Source organism: Leptodactylus fuscus, chromosome 9, assembly GCF_031893055.1.
Source record: "Leptodactylus fuscus isolate aLepFus1 chromosome 9, aLepFus1.hap2, whole genome shotgun sequence".
NCBI lineage: Eukaryota > Metazoa > Chordata > Amphibia > Anura > Leptodactylidae > Leptodactylus > Leptodactylus fuscus.
In genome coordinates this window covers 48,249,955-48,269,277 of record NC_134273.1, presented here as the reverse complement: position 1 = coordinate 48,269,277, position 19,323 = coordinate 48,249,955, and the positions used below count along the sequence as shown (strand labels likewise).

General features: G+C 44.4%; 1 pseudogene; it reads left to right on the top strand.

The window, feature by feature from the left end:
* The first annotated feature begins 3,102 nt into the window (after window positions 1-3,102).
* LOC142217843 (piRNA biogenesis protein EXD1-like) overlaps window positions 3,103-19,323 on the top strand; it is a 56,345-nt pseudogene continuing 40,124 nt past the window's right edge.

The window sequence follows — 19,323 nt, the reverse complement described above, 5'->3', positions numbered from 1 at the left end:
TAAAATCACCTACTCAGTGGTGTGGTAGTTTCTTGTTAAACCACCAGGGAAGCTGAACATGGCCATATGTCAAATCTGTCGGAAGAAGGTGAAGCATGGCCAGGGTGCCAATGTTGGCACCACAGCCCTGCATCAACATATGTAGTGTCACCATAAAGTGGCCTGGGAGAACAGTGGCTCCAATGTGGTGGTCCACCCTGCTGCAGCAACTGCTGCATCACTCAGTGGTACGCAGCCCATTTTAGGCTCCACCACCTCAGCCGAAGGAAGCTGTGTGTCCTTCCCTTGATCTGCTAGTCCTGATGTCAGCAACCTATCACCAAAGCGATTTTGAAGAGACAACAGAATGTGTGCACTAATCCAATGGTGCAGAAGCTGAACGTGCTCCTGTCCAAGTTGCTGGTGCTGCTGTCCCTCCCTTTTCAAGTGGTGGACTCTGTATCTTTCAGAGAACTGATGGGCTTGTGCCGAATCAAGGTGGAGACTGCCAAGCCATCATTTATTTGCCAAAATTGTAGTACCAGCCCTGAACAAATATGTAAAACAGAAGGTGAGCCAATCCTTGACCCTGTCAGTGTCTACCAAAGTGAATGTCAGTGCCAACGTGTGGAGCTGTAACTACAATCAAGGATAATATGTGTCCTTTTTGGCTGACTGGGTGAATGTGGTTCCTGTCCAGACACACCAGTAACTTGGCAAGGAGACGCCGCCTCCTCCTCCACGTTCTCATGCCTATAGACCTGCAACAATGTCCACCTCATCCTCCACTGTGTCCTCAGCCTCCACTGCAGGGACAATTCACAGTGCTCCTCCACCATACCACATGTGCAGGGCACGGCAGTATAACGTTGCTCTACACCTTGTTTTCCTGGGTGAACAGAGTCATTCACTGCTCTATGTCCTGCATCAAGAAATCAAATCCTGGCTTTTTCCGTGACAACTCAATGGTGACTGACAATGGGAAGAACATAGTATCGGTGCTGCGTCAAGGAGGGCAGAGCCATGCCCCCTGCATGGCGCATGTGTTCCATCATTTTTTCAAACATTTCCTTAAAGTCTTTCACCCATCTGCAAGACATCCTAAAAATGGCCAGGAAATTTTGCATGCACTTCAACCACTCATACACCACCAAGCACACCCTCCTTGAGCTGCAGCGGCAGAACAGCCTTTACCAACATAGGCTGATATGTGACATTTCCATCCGTTGGAATTCAACACTCCATATGTTGGACTGACTATACAAACAGAGAAAGACCATAAACTGTTTCTTGATGACAGAGGTACTCCTTTGTGTGACTTCAGTGTTAGCCAGTTGCAGCTCATGTGTGACACCTGCCATTTGCTCATGCCCTTTGAGGAGACCACTTTATTTGTCAGTCACCAGGACCATGGGAAGAACAATGTCATTCCACTGATTCATATCCTGGAAAAGATGCTGGTAAATCTGGCTGGTCAGGATACTGGAGATGTGGTGCCTATATCTCATGGCCACATGAGCCCTGTGGGGGTTGAGCTGGTGTAGGTTGAGGAGGACATTGGAGCACAAGCAATATGCAGTGAAATGGATGGTTTTTCTACACAGGTGACAGGAGAGGAGGAGCAGGAGCAGCTGGAAGAGTAAGAGGGAGATGAAGAAAATGAGACAGATGACCCAGACTCACCGTGGAAGTATGCAATGGGGATGGATGCAAGGAGTCCCTCCAGGTCACTTGTGCAAATGGCATGATGCAAGTTCACTTGCTTGCATAGTAAAGCTGAATTTTCACCATTAGACAGAGGGATGCTCTCCACCATGTTAGACCTTTGCTACTGATCAAAAATTGGGGCTTTTTTTACACCCACTGAACTACTATAGAGACATGTCTGACTGGGGGGCCCTAGGTACTCACCTTGCACTGCCATGGCAACTGTGGGGGGAACGGTGGCACGAGCAGTATCAGCTCCATCAGCAGCAGCCTGATCCTAGAGACGCTGATGAGCAGCTTTCTTCATCTGCATAGTGACTCAGCGGCAGCTAGACACAGAGCAGAACCTGAAGTGGTGGCATACTTGGAGTGCACCTTGCCACCCGCATAGAAGTGGCAGCCAAACTAGATTTGTGGCCAAAACTAGCTGAGTTTGCCCTTGAAAAGATGTCCGTCCAGAGTGGGGATTTAGTGTGGCGGGGGCTATAGGTACCCCAAGGATGACTCAACCTGTCTACTCAACATGTGGAGAGAATGACCTTTGTCAAGATGAATCAGGCATGGATCATTCAGGATATCCACCAACCAATGCCTGATCAGATTAGATCATCCATGCTGCCTCACCCAAACCTTGACAAAAGAGACCGGTTTCTTCTGGATACCTGCCTCAGCTACTATTCTGATACTGCCGCCCGCCTACTGCCACCTCCCCACTCTGTCACCTCCCCACCCTCTATGGCTTCCTAAGGCTGCTGTCCCCCTTTGTTATTCTGATATGTGCCGCTGTTCCTGAAAATCTTCATCTCTGTTGCATATGCTGGACATAAATATATGTCACTAACCAGAACTCAACACCGCAGAACACACACTAGAAGATGGCTTGTGTGTGTACCCTGTTCTACAGATATCCAAACTTTTTCTATAGATAGAGATTTCCAATTATTTTTTATAGCAATTCTAACTAAATTTAACTAAAGTTTAGATTATTACAATAAAAATCCCTGCAGCTTAAAATTGAGCAGGTGCTGTTCAGAAATGTATATTTAGTTACATAGCTAGCATGGTTGAAAAAAGACATATGTCCATCAAGTTCAACCACGGGATGGGAAACGTCATGACAGTCTATACATTTCCATAACCATCAAATTCTATTTTGCTCTTAAAATCCTTTATTAACAATGAAAATATTTCATTAGGTTTTTCCAACAAATTGACAAAGATGAAACAACATGAGCAACGTTATCATCGGGAGGAAAGTGGGGAAGGAATGGGAGAGGAGACAAGCAACTTGGGAAGGAAAATGACAAATAAAGGAAGAGTAGAGCAACAAGGAAAAAATTAACAAATAAGTTCAGAGGAAACCGTAAACAAGGCAAATAGGAGGGAATACCTCCAACATAATGGAAAGCAGTTGAAATGGAGAAGGTGATGAAGAACCAGATGGGGGAATATGTGGTTCTGGGAGGTGAACTGTTGGGGTATGAGAGTAGATGGTGAGTTTAAGGAGGAGAGGAGGGGAAGGAGAATAGGAAGACGGATGAGTAATAAAAAGTATTCCACAGGAGCCATACCCATTGGTTACCGCTATCATCGTCTGTGCTAAGTTCTCTAACCAAGTTCTCTATGTGTTGGATATGCAGGAATTTCTGAAGCTATAATGCATGGGGTAAATGTATATTTCTACAGCCTCAGGATGACGGACCTCGCTGCAACTATGATGAAGCCAATGAGCCTGCTGGTGTGTTTGTTAAAGGGGTTTTCTGGGAAAAAATGTTTCTTTGAAAAGGGTCTGTTAGTGCTATTAATGGTTAATAAATGCACCCATATACCTTTGGCAGTGTTTTGAGTGATTTATTGGTGTTTCTGTGAGCTCCTGGTATCTTCTGCATTTGCTTAAATGGTTCATCTTCCTGTTATGTAACTTCCATGCAAACTACCTCTCACCTCACTCACCTCTTTCCTCTCTCCCTCTCTCCTTCCTCTCTCCCTCCTTCCCATACACCCCCTCTCTGTCTCTATAGCTACCCCACCCACTACCTCTTTCTTCTCTCCCTCCCATACACCCCTACCTGTCTCTATAGCTACCCCACCCATGACCTACTCAGCCTAACTCCTGACAACATTATATACTTACCTCCCTTCCTTTCAGTCTTCCTCCTGCGTGACGGCCCCTCCTTCTTTTCTGACTGCAAGCGCTTTTACCAGCGCTACTCTGTACACTACTGCCGATAATCCCCCTCTGCTGCGCAGCTCCCACACAGGAGAGGTGGATTATCAGCATCAGTGTGCAAAAGAAGGAGGTTCTGTCCCGCAGGAAGAAGCCTGGAACGTAATTATGATTGTGGGGAGGGAGTTGTAGTGATGTTCCATTTCTGAAAATGGGGAAATGGACCATCATTGGATAATCAGCCAGTAAAATTTATACAGCCAAGAAAGGGACACAAGATGGAGAGGGCACAGAGACCTCTCAAGAGTGACCCAGACTTTAGTGGAGTGATTCCAATCTAGAATGCACACGGTGGTCGCATCTAAGTAATAGCAAGTGCAGTCCAGGACTGTCAAGCCTCTTCTCCATTAGTCAGTGTCTGTTTGGCAAGGGGGGTCTCTAGGCCAAGATAAACTTAGTGAACATCTTCTGGTCCACAGTGAGGAAATCTTTAAGGAGCACTCTGTAGATTATGGTCATTATTACCAAGGTTTTCCCCAACAGTGGCATTTCCACTAGTCCCGTATTGTTAGAGATGATCAGATCCAACAGAGGATCCCCTCTCAGATCTTCTACAAGCTGGACCATCAAATTTTCTTGCAACAAGTTGATAAATTTCCTCCCCTTTGTAGATGATTCAGTACCATGATCTCAGTCAATATCCGGGTAGTTACAATCGTCCATCAAGACCACCATACCCGCCTGTGACCCACCTATTCATTTTTCTTATACAATTGATCTAACTCCTCAGTTATGTTGGGAAGGTTCAGGAAAAGTGGAAGAAGGATTGGAGGGAGGCAGGGAGATGCCTAGAGGCACAAATGGATCTGCCAGGAGGAACAACAGAGGAATCACACTCAATAACACCCACCGATGCAGCACGGGAACTGCCCTGCTCACAATCCTAGATGGAGTGATGCGAAAAGGGTAGTGACCATTAGTTTAAACTGCCTCCCTTGGCTGCAATTGGTCTATCTCTACAGACCGACCTATTGCAGTGATCAGGTTTGGTGTAGCCTCCTGATCCACAGCAGTGTTTTGGCGTACCTACTGGCACAGAATATGATTAGATTTGATTGACCAATAGCAGCAATAGCCTTAGCTGGGAGGAAAATATTCCCCCCAAACACGGTGCCAGAATTAGCTACTGTTATAGACAGCAGAAATCCTTTACTGGTCCCCAGGTAGGAGGACACGGTGACTCGCGACTGTGATGTCGTACTATTACGGTGTGTTTCCATAAGACCTGAACAGCTGTGTTGTAATAGTATGTTGCATGTTGCCTAGGGGTTACTGTACCCCCTCCAGCTGCCCCCACAGTTTAAAGTCCTACCCCTGGTAAAAAACAAACATAAAAAACCTAATACTCTTCAAGCCCCGTTCCCTGCTGATCTTCTCTGAAGTCTCTGCTCCCAGAATCATCACATTTCCCCTACTAATCCTAGGGTAGATAATGATAAAGCAGGGAACCGATGCAGATGAGTTGGAACCGGGACATACTTCCTGCCAAATGGGACAGCGGGACAGGACCCGGAATCTGGGACAGTTGGGAGGTATGTACCGTATATACTCTCACATGTACATTCACATAGCATATATACTCACACATTTACATTTCTATACTTCTACATATATTTGTACACATACATTTATATAACATATACTGTATATGAAATGAAAGAAATTTTTTGAGAGAAGTCCTCAGTAGTTGATACCTTTTTTAATGGCTAATTTAAAAAGTTTTTTGATAAGTTAGCCATTAAAAAAGGTATCAACTACTGAGGACTTCTCTCAAAAAATTTCTTTCATTTCATATCCACTGGCTAACACGGTACAAGGACATATACTGTATACTCACACATACCTCTATACAAACCCATACTCACACTGTATATAAGACAAATACTGTAAACAAAGTTACACATATATAAATACTTTACCCCCCAAAACCACAAATTTTTGGCAGAATTGTTGGGTGCGATGGAAATGGAAAAAACTCAGCAGCACCTATAAGTCTGACAGTAGTGAAAGTTATGTATATCGTAGCAGACCTTTCCCTCATTCTTCAAAGGTAATTTTTGGAGTGTTTTAAGAATGCTTGGTTAACCTTTGAGTTTGTATCCACTGCTTACCATCCTTTTCTCCATAAAAATACATGTCACTTTCACTTTCACATAACTTTTGCTGTGTTTGCCTTAGAGAGCTAGAAATTGGATAGATATGTTCCTAGGAGCTGTGAGAGTTTTCTACACTGTGTTTCAAGCCAATTTAAGGTGTGGTTCTTACCAAACCTGTTGTACCTAAAATAAAACAAATCCTCAGAGGCTCGCCCATCACTATTATTTAGCGGGGTTTGGCGTTGTGTCTGTAATGGGCATGACAGCTGACTATGACAAAAAATAGCGCATCTAAGTCCCGACTACTTGAGTGTTTTGAAAAGCATAATCAAGAAACACATTCAGCTTCCAAAGGAACATTATCAGTAGTACTTTACTAAGGTAACAGTTGTTAGTTGCGCAGTTTAAGGGGTTTTCCCATTATGGACACTTATTCCCAGGACAAGCGATATTTGTCCGATTGCTGGGGCCCAATGGCTGGGTCCCATATTGATCAAGAGGATGGGGGACTTTCGGTCCCCCTAAGGCCTCCTTGTGAATTGAGCAACAGTATGAGCACTTGCATGACCAGCTCTCCATTCACTTATATGGGACTGCAGGAACTTCTGGAGATCACAGTCCTGGCAGCCCCATAGAAGTGAATGAAGCACTGGTCATGTAATTGCGCTGGCGCACCATTCACAAGGAGGGCTTAGGAGGACTGAAAATCCCCCGTCATTCTGATCACTGAGGGTCCTGGCGTTCAAGCCCCCAGTGACCTCCCCTGGGCCGGCCTGGCCTCTTTCCATTAAAAATAGGAGGTATAGCGGTCAGGGAATCAGGCTTTCCCCGCCATCCTTGTGATCATAATCATTACACCCCTAAGTAATTCAGCACCAGTGACTGGGTCTACTTTCACCTTATGTAATGCTCTGATTAATACTTTCTGTCTTTAAATTTGACTTTCTATTGTTTTCAGAGCTTGTGTTAACATGTTATATATTTTGTGATAAATTTCCATTTTCCTTAGGTGTAGTTCAGTTTATAGGCTTCACATTTTCAGTATTTGTCAGTACAGGTTATCATGTTCTCTGCCTCTTTATGTAAAGCTACAAGTTGTGGTGTATTCCGGAATGTGGATTTAATTAAAAGGAATATGATGTAACAATGCTTACTTAAACTGGTTTTACAATAAACGTCATGTAACACTCTTATTCTGATTGTATTGCGGTTCTTCTGGGTCTGCTGTGCCAGATAAAAAAAGCTCATCGGCAAAATCTACTGTTAAATGTTACTACCTGTGAAGGTGATGGCAACTAACAGAACTGCTTTCTTTGAATAGTTGTGTAAGGTACACCTAAAGCTAACACATGTGTGCTGTCTCAATATTAAAGTACTGTACTAGATACACTATGTCAGTTATGTACATGATATCACTGCTGCAGTACCACTTGGGACCACCAGAGTGGGGGTGCTAGAGCCAGTGGGGATTTAACAGGTAGGTATAGGTTATTTCTATATTTTACTACTAACTGACCTAAAATCTTTCAAAAGCAATAAAGACAATTTTCTAAATCTGTCACACTGTATGACTACATATAAATGAAATGTATTAAGATAGGGGATCTTGTGACTTGTGACCTCATAGATTGTAAGCTCTGTCTGTAAGCTCTGTCTGTCTATATTTGAACCCTTCAAATTGTACAGTGCTGCGGAATATGTTGGCGCTATATAAATAAAATGTATTATTATTATTATTATTGTGACTTTATGTGGCAGAAATATGCTGAAGTAGTGATCATGTCACTATATGAGACTATATACAACATGCAAAAGTAGGGGGTCATGTGAATAAAATGTACAGAGGAAGGGGTCCTGTGACTATACAGTATGTAGGTGGATCTGCAGTGTGGTATGTGTATAATTTGGGGAAGATTTATTAAACTGTCTAAAAGCAAAGCTGTCTTAGTTGTCCATGGCAACCAATCATAGAGAAAGGCCAGAACAAAGGGGGGTGGCAACCCCCCTTCCCCTGTAGGTGAAAGCCGCCATGACAGAGCCCCGGAGGTGGGCCCTAATTGGTTGTCGGGATGGGGCCTGGGTTACGGCATGAGTTGGTAGGGAAAGGGGATTTAAACATCCCCCCAGGCTCGTCTCCGAGCAGTAGCTGTAGCTGAGGCAAGGAGCCATGATACTGGGCTCTTCTGTCCCTTACTTGCATGAAGTCCAACGTCGATCTCCTCCTGGAGCAGCTCTGTGCTTCTCCCGGCGAAGGTGATGCTTGCATGGTTTGTAGAGCAGCTTTGGGACCTTGTGAATACATTGAATACAACACAGTAGTATACAATCCTGAGTATTTAGTTATCTGTTAGTATGGGATGCCATGAAAGGCTTTTACATTTTGCCCTTCCTTTTATATATTTAAATACCATCTTCTGATAGGATATATTATTATACAGTATATCGGTGGTACATTGGTGGTATATTAAAATATTGGTGGTACCAATATTCATTCAAAGAATATTCAAAAAATCCTAGTCAAAAAATACTGTGACATTGACATCACCATTTCTTAGTTTTTATTCATATTATTTTTCGCAACATAGAATTAATTTCTTTGCAATGATAAAGAATATGTCTTATGGATAAAGAAAATATCTTATGTTCCAGTGTACGGATGCCAAATACTCCACTCAAAAGAGACCTTATAGTATGCATACTTCTCCATAGTTATGTGCTGTGTTCTCATACAACTATGTCATGAAACATTTTACAAATGTGTGTCTATGACTAATAATTCTAGAACATCATAGATGCATAGATAGTGCGCATCTACTATACTTTGTTAAATAACACATTGATGTGTAATCACATCGGTAATGATATATTGCATATGCATTCTCCTTACAGATTGTCCTGTGATATACATAAATTGCTATTAATAACCTTTGTATGAAAGGAGTGTGAGGTTTAGGCAGAGGTTTCAGTTGCAGATGGGTCCTAAAGCTTTAGAGTGAAGGTTGGAGAGGGTGGAGACGGTGTAACATTAGAAAAAAATATTTATGCTCACCTGTTCCCAGTACTCCGAATCCGTTTGTGTTCACTTTGAACTTTCACACTCTGAAATTTTTCAAGAAGATGAAGTATTTCTCCCAAAAAATTACAGCAATTACACATTTTGTTATGCACATGTTTATTTCCTTGCAGCTGAACCTTTCTAATTTCACAGACAAAAATGTCATGCAAGCACAACTTGTTCATCTGGCGAAGTCATTGAGAAAACAACGGGTACTCAACAGACCCCATTATAGTCCCTCAGGATCAATTGTTCTCCATCATTAGAGGAATTTGTTTTTATTGTTTAACCCCTATGATGGAGTAGAAGAACGCATTACACAACGCAGATGTAAACCAACTTTTAGTACTATATATAAAGAGTTGACTTAAAACTCTGTGCCAAGTATTAATAATGCATTAAGTGTCAGTTAATCTTTGCTACATCTGCTTATAGTATTTATTTATTGGCTCTTAATCACATACTATGATATTACTGTGTGCTATAACCTTTACCTGTGACTTTTACTATCTATGTACTGTGACTTTATTGTGTTTGCTAATCTTGTTTTATTACATCTTTAAGCTCACTATCCCTGGTAATTGTTCCTGTGTTATTACTGTGATATATCTGCTAGGAGTGGCTGGGTCCTCTGCTGTACTGTGTGGAGGCTGCAAGCCCGCTATGTGTTCGACGCCGGAGTGGTCCCGGTGGGAGGTAGGCCGGAGCCTCCGCTTGAGTCTGCGGAGGTTCCGGTTTCCCTCTAGTTCCGGGAGCTGCACTTCCGGATTCAGGGGTCAACGAGCGAGCCAGAGGCTATTTAGGCCTCATTATGACTCTGGCCTGCCACTGGTTATTCATTACTTCATGGTATTAGCTCCTTAGTGCCGCCTCTCCTGTTCCCTGTCACCTGTCTCCTGCCTCCTGTCCTTGTTCTTGGATTCCCTGGTTTGTTTGACCCGGCTTGCCTTACAGACCTCTCCTCCATGATCCTGATTTGGTACCTTCCTGACCTTGTGTGTATGAGCCTTGTCTTCCGCCTGACCTCCCTTATGGATCCTGATTTGGCTACTCCATTGACCTCCTGTGTTTGACCCGAGTTCCCTGTCTTCACTTCTGCCTCTGCCTTCTGTTACTACGTGACCTCCAGCATACCTCCCAACTTTTGAAAAGTAGAAAGAGAGACAAAATGTGCGGCACACAATTTGGCTCCACCCACTTTTATGCTGACTCCGCCCATTCTCATTCATTTTTCATGGGCTCCCACACAGTATAATTTTCGTAAATTATGTCCCCCCTCCATCTCTCCCCCAGTTTCATATACACCCTTCATCTGCCCCTAGTTTCATGTCCCCCCTCCATCTCTGTCCCCAGTTTCATATCTCCCCAGTTTGATGTCCCCCCATCTCTGCCCAGTTTCATGCCGTTCTCCCCCCTTCATCTGCTCACAGTTTCATGTCCCCTCGTCTCTGCCCCAGTGTCATGCCGTTCTCCCCCCTTCATTTTCCCCAGTGTCATGCCGTTCTCCCCCTTCATTTGCCCCAGTGTCATGCTGTTCTCCCCCCCCCTTCATCTGCCCCAGTGTCATGCTGTTCTCCCCCCTTCATCTACCCCAGTGTCATGCTGTTCTCCCCCCCTTCATCTGCCCCAGTGTCATGCTGTTCTTCCCCCTTTCATCTGCCCAGTGTCATGCCGTTCCCCTCTTCATCTGTCCTAGTGTCATGCCGTTCTCCCCCCTTCATTTGCTTCAGTGTTATTCCGTTCTCCCCCCTTCATCTTCCCCAGTGTCATGCCGTTCTCCCCCATTGATCTGCTCCAGTGTCATGCCATTCTCCCCCCCTTCATCTGCTCCAGTGTCATGCCGTTCTCCCCCCCCTTCCTCTGCACCAGTGTCATACCATGCCGTTCTCCCCCCCTTCATCTACTCCAGTGTTATACCGTTCACCCCCTCCTTCATCTTCCCCAGTATCATGCCGTTCTCTCCCCTTCATCTGCCCCAGTTTCATGCCGTTCTCCCCCCCTCCTTCATCTGCCCCCAGTTTCATAAGCCCCCTACATTATGTTGCATGCAGAAGACGGAAAGCTGTCAGACCGGGTCCGGCCATGTGCACTGGTGAGTGTTTTATGCTCTCCGCCGCAAAACAGTTTTTTTTAAACTGGACACAGAGTACTGGGTTTGAAAGAGTCCTGCAGGTTTCCATCTCCTGCTCAGTTTTGTGCAAGAAACAGAAACCTGCATGAACGGAGATCGGGCGCAGATGTGAACGAGCCCTTACACTCACCTTCCATTGCTCCCCCGCTCTCCGCTCTCTCAGTCATACACATAGTTGTAGGCATGATATGACGTCATCACATTGCTGCTACAAATGCTGGAGCGCAGCGATAAAGCAGGAGCTGAGCTGTAACAGCTCCTGCTTTAAACTCTTATGTCAGGGGTTCTCAAACTTTTTAAACAGTGGGCCAGTTCACTGTCCCTCGGACCATTGGAGGGCCGAAATATAGTTTAAAGGGATTTTACCATTAAAATCAAATTTTTTCTCGATAACATGTAGGAATAGCCTTAAAGGGGTTGTCCCATCACAAGGATCCTATCTATACTGTTTGTTAATGTGGATGTAAGACTTTTCCTAAATACACTGCTTCAGCAAAACTGCTTTGTTTGTCCACTATCTTACTTTATTCAATTCATTGTTGACACGGACCTTGACTTATCTGCTCAAAAGTCAAGTGATGTATCTGCCTGCTCTCAGGGGGGAGGGAGGAGGGGCTAAGTGCACGGGAGTGAGCCTGTGTCTGTAGCTATTCCTGTGTCTGCACCACGAGACCTAGCTTCCTGCTATCAGATAAAAGAGAGGAGTTGCTTTAATTTCTGAACTCGTCTTCTGTTCTCCCAGTTATCAGGCTAGCTAATTCAATTGTGTTCATTATGGCAGAGACAGGCAGTCTCTGTATGTAACACAGAATGGAATTGCTGCTGCCTGTACTTCATAGTCCAATATTGTGCATATAGTGTTATTTGAGGACCTTTGATGACATCACAGGCCCTTCAGCCGCCCCATAGGATCACGCTATGTGGTGGGAGGAGCTACATGTTAATTTGGGGGGCAGAGCTAAACGGCAGGTTGCATGTGAAACCCCACCCACCAAATGACGCAAGAAACCAGGAAGAAAGAAGATTTTACAGCAGTGAAGACTGGTGAGTATGCAACATGGGAATACCCCTTTAAGAAAGGCTATTCTTCTCCTACCTTTAGATGTCTTTCTTAAGGCTATTCCTATGTGTTATTGGGAAAAAATGGAGATGAATGCAACCATGAGGTGGAAGGGGACACTCAATTTTCAATCTCAGGGGGCGTTCACACTTGTGCTCATTGTCTGGTGTATGAATTCCGTCGGGTTTCTATCTTCAGTCCCAGCGAAACTGGATAGGGGACGGAAACCCAGCAGTCACCTCTAAAACCCATTCAATTGAATGGGTTTGTAAAGGTGACCACCAGTGTCCGCCTGTGGCCTGTCCATGGGGAAACCGTTTTTTTTAGCCGGACACAAAGCCAGATATGCAGGAATTTGTGTCTGGCTTAAAAAAACCCGGTTTCCCCGCAGACAGGCCACAAGAGGGAGCAGTGCCCTCTAATAGGTAAAGTGAAGTGCGTTCCATGGCCTGGCCCAATATTCCCTGGAGCTTCATTATAAATGCATACCTGCCGGCGTTGTCGGCAGGCTGGACAGAAGTGCTTGGTGGGCATGTGGCCCGCAGGCCGCAGTTTGAGAACCCCTGGCCTATGTATTCAGCTCCTTGGCGTCCGTAGGATGCCAATGAGTTGAAATCGGGACATACCTCCCGCCGACCGGGACAGGACACCGAAATCGTGAGTGTCCCGCGGAAATCGGAGCCGTTTGGAGGTATGCCTCCAGTTATCGACCCGGCTTGCTTGACCACAGAATTGTTCCTCGGATATCTGTGTGTATTTCCTGAATTACCCTCCTGCTCTTCTGCGACTCCATTCCTTCTTGCTCTCTTGGACTTCTCTCTAAGTTTAGTCAACACAGAAAATTAAGGGCAAAATCAATGATAGCTACACATAATATAAATGCACTGCCAAAGGCAAACTGCCACCATATAGTTGATAAAAATGTATACATTTTATTAAGACAAGTAAAAAGTCAATAATAACCATACAAATGACAAAGGGGAAACAATATAAGTCCCCAGTGATAACCTATACCATATAGTTAGTAAAGAAATCCATTTATAACCACTCCTGCTATATTTAAACCATTATATATGGTAATAGTGTACCAAAATGTATATAAGTATATATGTACATGTAAGGGAGCGTTCACACTACCGTCGGTGTCCGACAGGTAGTGTCCCCTTAGTTTCCGCTCAAAATCTGGCATGGACATTAGGAGCGGACATTAGCTGTGTCCGTGACACCTGTCATTTATTTAAATGGGGATCGAGTGAGTTAATAATTATAAAGGGTGGATATATACATGTAAAAAGTATAGTATAAACGGCTCACTACCATGTATAACATATAGCAAAGCAGGGGTGGAGATGTAAAGAAGTTAAAGAGTAGTACCTGGTTATTGCATTAACACTGGTGAACGCACCCCAAGTTCTAAGTTTAGTGTCTGGGTCCTTCTGTGTCCTCCTTCTTGGGGTTCGCTGGGTGTGCGTTGCTCTCTGGGCTCTTGCGGATCCAGGCCTCTGACTTTTACCAAAGTCCAACTTCAACATCCGGGGCCTGGTTCCGCTCCGGTTGGGAGAGCGAAGCACACCCAGGACTGTTTTTGCCTCAGTGCTTGGGGATTCTAGTTGCCCAGGACTTACTGTGTTATTTGTCGCATCAGGTTCCTAACAATATCATTACAGGGATTTATATGTGTTTCATATCTCTGCATTATATGAGCTGCAGAAGTTGCACTCATACCTAGCAATTGGTGCCTGAGGTTATCCAATGGTTTCTCTGCCATGTAGGGGGCCAGAGGCTGTCAGCCCACTCCAACTATACCAACTATATCAAGAACAGGACTGCTAATCCTCAGTTCTTGAATGTACTAGTTTCACAGAAATAGACTCTACTTCTATTCATACAGGCACATTGTCATCAACATTTACTAAGGTAGATGATTTTTATTTTTTTTATTCTTTATTTGTGAACAATTTTTACAGTTTTCCATTTAAGTATGCAAATGACAATGTACAAAGATTGCAACGCAGTAAATGTAGCATGGAGAAGAATAAATAATACAACAAAAGACAATAAACTTGGGAAAAAAAATTGAAACATATACAATAGTTAGAATCTGAACAGGATAACTTGATAATCAAATCAGAACAGTCTAGGACAGAGGGAATAAGTAGGCATATTCCATCCATACTCAGAAGAAGAAGACAACAGAAAGGGGGAGGAGGTGAGGGGAAGTTAGGGGTGTGTGTAGAAGTGTCAGGAACAGGGATAAAGGGTTCAACCAGCAAGTACCAATTGCATCAGGTAGTCAACAAATGAAATCCAGGGGGACCAAAGCTTGAGATACCGATCATAAGGTCTATTTGTCCCGCTCACAATTTCCTCAAACTTGTTTATTTGGAACACTTTCTCTAACCAAAGTTTGATCGGAGGAGTATCCTGCTTCATCCAGAAAAGAGGAATCAGCGATTTAGCCGCTTCAAGGATGGTTGTTAGATCTCTTGAGGAAGGACAGAATTTGATCTGTGGAAGAGACAAAAGCACTAACTCCAGTGTCAGGGGAGGGCAGGATCCAATAATACGGGAGATAAGTGATTCTATTTAAGGAAGACGATTTTTGACACAACACAGGTAAACAGTTGCTCAACAATAAAAAATAAAAAAACCACAGTCAGAATCATAGTAGGTGAGGTTGGATAAAGAAATTAGTCCATCAAGTCCAACCTATAACCCTACAATCCCTACAGTGTTGATCCAGGGGAAGGCAAAAAACCCCATGAGGCTCATGCCAATTGCCCTATTTCAGGGAGAAAAATTCCTTCCGTACTCCAAATCTGGCAGTAAGTATAAAAACCCTGGATCAACATGTCCTTAAAAATCTAGAGACCATAACCTGTTATATTTTTCTCTTCAAGAAAGTTATCCAGGCCCTCTTTGAACTTGTTTAATGAATCCGCCATCACCATTTCCTAGGGCAGAGAGTTCCAGAGCCTCGTTGTTCTTACTGTGAAGAATCCCCCTCTATGTTTCTGGTGAAACCTTCTCTCCTCCAGACGTAGAGGATGTTCTCTTGTCACTGTCACTGGCCTAGGAGTAAAAATATCCTTAGAAAGTTCTTTGTATTGTCCCTTCATGTATTTGTACATTGTTATTAGATCTCCCCGTAGACGTCTTTTCTCTAAACTGAATAACCCCAAGTTTGTTAATCTATCATTGTACTCCAGTCCACCTATTCCCCTAATCATTTTGGTTGCCCGTCTTTGCACTTTTTCAAGTTCACATATGTCTTTCTTGTGTATCGGGGCCCAAAATTGCGCACAATATTCTAAGTGTGGCTGTACCAGTGATTTGTATAGAGGCATAACTATGTCCTTGTCATGAGAATCTAGACCTCTTTTGATGCATCCCATAATTTTATTTGCCTTAGCAGCAGCTGCCTGGCACTGGTCACTAAAGGTAAGCTTGCTGTCCACCAAAATCCCTAAGTCTTTTTCATTGGCAGTCTTACCCAGTAATTTACTATTTAGTACATAGTCATACATTTTATTACGTCGACCAAAGTGCATTACCTTACATTTGTCAAAATTAAACTTCATTTGCTTCCAGTTTCCTTAGATCCCCTTGTAATATTCTACTATCCTCCTCATTATTGATTACCCTACAGAGTTTAGTTATCCTCTGCAAATACAGACACCCTGCTTTGTAAACCCTCTACCAGGTCATTAATAAAGATATTAAACAAGAGAGGACCTAATACTGACCCCTGCGGCACCCCACTGGTGATTGTGGCCCAGTCTGAACATTTACCATTAACAAGTACCCTCTGTTTCCTATCAGTGAGCCAGTTGCTAACCCAAATGCATATGTTTTCCCCCAGTCCCAACAATCTCATTTTGCATACCAACCGTTTATGTGGAACAGTATCAAAAGCCTTAGAAAAGTCCAGGTACACCACGTCTACTGCATTACCCATGTCCAGGTACACCACGTCTACTGCATTACCCATGTCCAGTCTTGAACTTACCTCCTCATAGAAGCTGATCAGATTAGTCTGACAGGACCGATTCCTCATAAACCCATGCTGATTTGGTGTTATAAGATTATTTACATTGAGATACTCCAGTTTAGCATCTCTTAGGAAGCCCTCAAATATCTTTCCCACCACAGAAGTTAAACTTACTGGACCATAGTTTCCAGGTTCACTTTTACACCCCTTTTTGAAAATTGGCACCACATTTGCTATTCGCCAATCCTGTGGAACAGACCCAGTCATTACTGAATCCTTAAATATTAGATACAAGGGTCTATCTATGACCATGCTTAATTCCCTCAGAACTCAGGGGTGTATTCCATCTGGACCGGGCGATTTCTCTATTTTAGCGTTTTGCAGGCGGCACCGCACTTCTTCCTGGGTTAAACCGGTGACATTTAATTGAGAGTTAACATTACCCCTAATCATGTTGCTGGCAAATGATGTTGAATCATCAACAGTAGAGGTGAGTAAACAGTAAAATGTTCGAGATTCAATATTCGCTACGAATAGCATCACAATATTCGACTATTCGAATGAATATTGAACCCCATTATAGTCTATGGGAGAAAATGCTTTGCTACAGGGGATCCTACCATTTGACTCAGGAGAGTCACCAAGTCCACTAAGACACCCCAGGAAATGATGCCAACACCCTGGAAAGCAACTGGGACAGCAGGGGAAGCATGCCTGGGGGCATCAAGTACCTTTATTATGTCGGGATCCCCTGTCAGCTTGTGATATGCCGGAGCGGACTTTTTCCCATAGGAATGCATTGACCAGCGTTGATTGGCCAGTCTACGACATTCGGCCAATCAACGCTGGTTCTGTCTGAGGAGGCAGAGTCTAAGAGCCGTCCACAGCAGTTTCCATTCTGGTCCGATTTTAGACTCCGCTTCCTCCGGCAGAACCAGCCTTGATTGGCCGAATGCTGTAAGACTGGCCAATCAACGCTGGTCAATGCATACCTATGGCGAAATGAAGCAGAGCCAGCTGTGTGCTCAGCTTGGCTATTCCTCCTGTCACACACATCTCTGGTGTAACATAGCTCAGCACACACTCAGCTCTGCTACATCTCTACACTCTGTTGTAGAGATGTAGTAGAGCTGAGTGTGCGCTGAACTCTGCTACACACGAGATGTGTGTGACAGGAGGAGTAGATGGAGGGTTGGTTGGTTGCAGAGCTGCTACACCAGAGATGTAGCAGAGCTGGCCGATGTTAGCAGAGCTGAGTGTGTTAGTCTGCTGCATATCTGCCAGCTCTCCTACATCTACATCTCCTACACACTTAGCTCACCTACATCGGACACTACACGCTCAGTTTATCGGTATAGCCGAGCTGAGTTTGTAGTAACGGACACTACTGTTTGTTGATTAAGCAGAGTGGAATTGTAACGACTATCCTATTCACTACACAGCATGTACCCCACGCTGTGTAGTGATTAACCCGTTCCCCCCACCCCCACTGGTGTCTGCTTACCTGCAGCTCTTTGCTCTTGGTCCACTTCGATCCATGGTCTCAGTTTCAGAGCGCCCTGCCCCCCTCTCCCCGACTATTATTAGAGAGAAGGCGGGGCTTAGGAGAGTGTGGGCGGGTACTGGGCGGGGAGACTCCCCGCCCACACTGTCCTAAGCCCCGCCCCTCTCCCGACTGGTATTATAGAGAAGGTGGGGCTTAGGAGAGTGGGGGGAGGGGGTTAATCATTCCACAGCGTGGGGTACATGCTGTGTAGTGAATAGGATAATCTCCCACACTGCACACTCAGCTGGCTATTCCTTAGTAGTACTAATACGCTCAGCTCAGCTATTCCTTTATTAGTTCCGAGCCATAGGAATGCATTGACCAGCGTTGATTGGCCACTGTACGGGCATTCGGCCAATCAACGCATGTCATATCGCAAACTGACAGGGATCCCGACCAGATAGAGCCCCAAAGAGCTAGGTGAGTAACATTCCCCCCTACATAAAGGTTATCCCTAGCTAACCCTGCCTGTAGATCTGTCCCTGTCTCACAGTCACATAGTTCACTGCTCCAAATTAGACGAATGGTAAATTCACCATTCGTCTAAATTGGAGGTCACATGTTTTCGGCAGCTAATGGGTTTTAAAATTTTTTTACTGCCTCCATTGTCGTAGTTCCTGTCCCACCTCCCCTGCGCAGTTATTGGTGCAAAAAACGCGCCAGGGAAGGTGGAAGGGGAAACAAATTTTTAGTGAGTTTGCCACCTTGTGTTCGTTTGGAATCGAACACCTCGAACGGCCTGATATTTGATCGAATATCAATTCGATCGAACGCCATTCGCTCATCTCTAATCAACAGCAGTTCACATAACCGGAATAGAACACTTTGCTTTCCATGAGAATGATGGTCCTGTGTAACACAGCAATTTCTTAGTTCATACAGGAGTTTGCACTCAACATTCACAGTAACTGGTTGTCAGACACACAATGCATTTGCCACACTAGCCTTCAGAAATAACAAGCTCAGGTTTGAAACTACACTGCACAGATGGAATGCTGGACCAATAGCTACAGAAGCCCTGATGGAAGACCTGAAGGAAAAGTTGTTGTTTTTTTGTAATAGAGCTGCAAGCCCTTGGAGCTACAAGGCATTAGTCTTACAACACCTCTGGAATGCAACTGGGACAGCAGGGGAAGCATTTCTGGGGGTATCTAACATGCCCAAGTCCCTGTATTATGCCACTAATATTGAGTTGACTTTTCCCATAGGAATGCATTGACACCATACAGTGTACAGCATTCGGCCAATCAACGCTGGTTCTGCCTGAGGCTCATCTGTGAGGAGGCGGAGTCTAAGATCGGTCCACAGCAGTCTCCATTGTGGTCCGATCTCAGGTATACCAGAGTTGACGCAGTGCTGCTACATCTCAGATGTAGCAGCGTTGAGTGCACAGCACTGCTAAATCTCAGGTATAGCAGAGTTGACACAGCGCTGCTACATCTCAGACGTGGCAGAGTTGACACAGCGCTGCTACATCTCAGATGCATCTTCCCTCCATTGCGCTAAGTTTTGCATGTTTGACAAATCATCA